Source organism: Schistocerca nitens, chromosome 5 (genome assembly GCF_023898315.1).
Source record: "Schistocerca nitens isolate TAMUIC-IGC-003100 chromosome 5, iqSchNite1.1, whole genome shotgun sequence".
Lineage (NCBI taxonomy): Eukaryota > Metazoa > Arthropoda > Insecta > Orthoptera > Acrididae > Schistocerca > Schistocerca nitens.
The window spans coordinates 365,211,668-365,216,030 of record NC_064618.1 but is presented as its reverse complement, the minus strand read 5'-3'; the positions used below and the strand labels follow the sequence as shown (position 1 = coordinate 365,216,030).

The following is a 4,363-nucleotide window of genomic DNA, read 5'->3' as shown; positions in this document are numbered from 1 at the left end:
TATATTCAGTTACGTCATAATTCCTGTAACACTGATATATCTGTTTATTTCTATTCTTTTGTAAAGCCTGTACTACTACAAATTTATCTGTATTGTTATGTTATTTAATAATGTATTTTGTACCCTTGTTATTGTATTCTCGTGTTATAAACTTGTAATTGACACCAGTTCATCAAATTTCTGATGGTCATAGTACATGCAAAATATGTGAGACGTTGAGACTGTTAGTGTTTGGACGTGTGTTAATAATTCAGCAAGGGACTGATTAACAGCATTGCTGGTTCTAAGGACAATTCCAAAAACTTTGAGTGCATAAGTGGTGGTTTATGGACTTGCTATATTGTCCGCAAGACTCTTCGATGGTGATTGTGCACCTGCGCAGTCGCAGCAGATGGCTGCTGGCCATCTCTACAAGGACTACAGTCGGTCTGCATCTTTGATGACCCACCAATACCATTATTTCTACAAGGACTGCAGTGGGTCTGCACCTCTGGTGGCCCACCAATACCATACACTCTACCAGGACTACAGTGGGTCTGCTCTGTGATGACCTACCTACCAATATTCTTCAACTTCGACTGACTCTGCTGTGGGTTTGCTCTGTTGTGGCCCATTAGCTGCCTGCATGTCAAGAGTCAGCACTGTTTTTCTGTTGGAAGGACAACACTACTTCTTCAAGACTGCATTGAAATCCACTACTTCCGTGTGCATTGTCTTTTACTGCTCAGACTTTGAGAAAAAAACTGCAATTTTACTGTGATGAATGATGAGGACTATCTTTATGGACTGTGAGAAAATTTTAGCTTTTGACCAACATTGTATCCATACGTGTGTGCATTTGATTTCTTTGTTATTGTAATTGTGAAAAATTTTTAACAAATATGTATTGGCCACTGCCCAAAACAATTTGTACAATTTTTTGTGGGGAGCATGGGGGCTATGTAAGTAGGCTGTTTATGTTTTCTTATTGGCAACGTTACGTAGCGCTCTGTATGAAAATCACTGGCTGTGCTGTGTGCAGTCTGTGGCTAGTTTGCATTGTTGTCTGCCATTGTAGTGTTGGGCAGCTGGATGTTAACAGCGCGTAGCGTTGCGCAGTTGGAGGTGAGCCGCCAGCAGTGGTGGATGTGGGGAGAGAAATGGCGGAGTTTTGAAATTTGTAAGAATGGATGTCATGAACTGCTATATATATTATGACTTTTGAACACTATTAAGGCAAACACATTGTTTGTTCTCTATCAAAATCTTTCATTTTGCTAACTATGCCTATCAGTAGTTAGTGCCTTCAGTAGTTAGAATCTTTTATTTAGCTGGCAGTAGTGGCGCTCGCTATATTGCAGTAGTTCGAGTAACGAAGATTTTTGTGAGGTAAGTGATTTGTGAAAGGTATAGGTTAATGTTAGTCAGGACCATTCTTTTGTAGGGATTATTGGAAGTCAGATTGCGTTGCGCTAAAAAAATATTGTGTGTCAGTTTAGTGTTGATCAGAATAGGTAAAGAGCGAAATGTCTGCGTACGTTCAGTTTTGCTCAGCTGTTTGAAAATCAAATAATATAAGGGATTTACCAGCACAGTAACTCACTAATTTTTCTAAGGGGACGTTTCAAGTCTAAAAGGTCTACAATTTCAGTGATTTCGGCTAGTGACATTTTCTAAACCAAATCAAGTTTCTGTATAGACAGAAACTACCGACGAAATCATCATTTCTCTTAATGGTTGCAGATATCTCATAGAATCCGGTTAAAGATAAGTCACACAGATCTATAGGCTGTGAATTCAACTAAATACGTTGGGATTATAATTACGAATAAATTAATTGGATCACATAGATAATGTTGTGGGGAATCAAAGCAAAGACTGCGTTTTACTGGAAGAACGCTTAGAAGATACTACATGTCCAGTAAAGAGACTGCCTACATGACGCTTGTTCGTTCTCTGCTATAGTGTTGCTGTGCGATATGGGATCCTTGCCGGATAGGATTGGCAGACGACATCGAAAAAGAGTAAAGAAGGGCAGCTCATTTAGTATTGTCGGGAAATAGAGGAGTAAGTGTAACGGATATGATAAGCGTGTTGGGGTGGCAATCTTTAGACAAAGGGATTTGCGTTACGGCGATATTTTTTCACGAAATTACAATCACCAAATTCTTCTTCGATTGCGAAAACAGTCTGTTGGCGCCAGCCTACATAGAAGGAAAGGAAGATTTAAGTGCTCGTTTTTCCCGCGCATCGTTCGGGAGGGGAACGAGAGGGAAATGGGTTTAAGGTGGTTCGATGAACCCTGTGCCAAGCACTTAAATGTCCGCCCCCGGTAGCTGAGTGGCCAACGGCCATACCATGTTGAATACACCGGTTCTCGTCCGATCACCGAAGTTAAGCAACATTGGGCTCGGTTATACTTGGATGGGTGACCGCCTGGGAACACCGGGTGGCTTCGTCTCATTCAGCCGGCACGGTAACTCAGCGTGTTCGGTCAGGGGGTTAACTGCCCTCTGTAATAAAAAAAAACTGATTTAATGGATCAACGACGAACTGAAACGGGTGTCTTGCGACGTCCGCCCCGAACAAAGAAACAAACAAAAAAGTGGTCTGCGCGACAGAATGTCAATCGTAAGGGCCCGGGTTCGATTCCCGGCTGGGTCGGAGATTTTTCTCCGCTCGGGGACTGGGTGTTGTATTGTCCTAATCATCATCATTTCATCCCCATCGACGTGCAAGTCGCCGAAGTGGCGTCAGATCGAAAGACTTGCACCCGGCGAACGGTCTACCCGACGGGAGGCCTTAGTCACACGACATTTACATTTTAGCACTTAAATGACAGTTTCTGAATAATCATGTACATGTAGATGAAGATGAATGGAGACTTTCTAGTTACGTAAGAAAACCTTAACGTTCTGTTACATGCATTTAAAAGTTATAGCCACGTACAGTCGTGTGGTTCGTTTGGAAAGAAAAGCTTTCTAGTCTTATGCCTAAGACGAAATTTACACGCACTTTCGGTGGTAATTCGTGCAGAAGATGTGGTCTTGTGATATATTGCTGAAACACCGTGTACGTACAATGCAAAATGCAGCGCTGCAGGTCAGAATAGCAGACACACGAGGTGTGCTCAAAGATCGCGACGCGATTTATGCCGGTAGTTGACGGGGCGCGGGTGGAAATGCGCGCCGGCGGTAGGAAGCGCTTTACTAGTCGGTAATGTGCCGGCGGGGGCGGAAGGCTGAGGGCCCGATAGTGGGAGCGCATCCGGCGCCATCGCAGCTCGTCTTCGCCGGGAAGACGGCGGCCCCGCGCCGGCTGGGTAGCCTCGTAAAACTGGGCACCCGGTCCCGGCTGCTGGCTGCTGGCTGCTGGCGCAGATAATGGCGCCAGGCGACTGGCGCCGCCAAATGAAGCGCCGGCCCGTCCTGCTGCTCGTGAAACTTGAATGTCGCCGCGACACTCCAGCTGTGCCCATTGTGCCGTGTGCCAGCCGCTGATTCGGCTCTGTTTACCGCGCCGCAGTGCCGCGCGGTTCGGCGCGCTCCAAACCTCCCTCCTCCGCCTTCCTGCAGACAGTTCCCTCTAGTTACGCCCGTATCTCCTCCTCAATGATAGACGCAAGCTGCCGTTTCTCTCCTCCAATCACGACCGCACTCTACACCAGTATCCTAACGTATCGGTACAAGGCAGGTAGCAAGTCCGACACCACACTGACGAGAGAGATACGAGCTGTCGTCCAATACGTGCCCTTCGTACAGTACACTTATGTTCATTCTTCGGCTGGTACACCCGCTGCTGTTAGCAACGCTAATAGCGGAGTTAGTGGATTACACGCCCCAATACATATTCGATAACTGTAATAGATGTGCAGTTCTTGCTGACAGCACTAGCCGGTATAGACGTTTGTAGAATGAGTGCCATGTTCATGATATAACTGTGACTTTGGGTCAAGTACAGGCCTGGCAAAACGGAACTTCGCGAACGCTAGCGTTTGGCCCGCGACCCTGCATAGCGCGTCGAGCGCGTTGGCGAGTGGGGTTGAGGGGCGAGGATGAACGGGAAAAGTCAGACGCCGCTGACGCTGCTAGAGCGAAGCAGTCAGTTTGTCACTGTTTCCTAACAGTGCCAAATGTGTTACATTACAATTACGTTCTGCGTTACAAAAACCATGGTATTTAGGAAACCGGTCCACAAAAAGAAAATTTGGAGAAGCCACATCAATCAGTGTTCAATGGGAACCGCTATACTTTTCATTTGATCTATTACAAATGCTTCTGAAAGCGTGCTACTGTGAAAATAGTAGGTTTGTTTATACACTAATAACTCATCCGCTACCAGTCACGATTTTATTTATTTTATTTTTCACACGACGCGTTTCGGG

The 4,363-nt window shown here is 45.6% G+C and overlaps 1 pseudogene; it reads left to right on the top strand.

Annotated features, from left to right (window-relative positions):
- The first annotated feature begins 2,322 nt into the window (after positions 1 to 2,322).
- Positions 2,323 to 2,440, top strand: LOC126261223 (5S ribosomal RNA; annotated as a pseudogene).
- Positions 2,441 to 4,363: the final 1,923 nt, after the last annotated feature.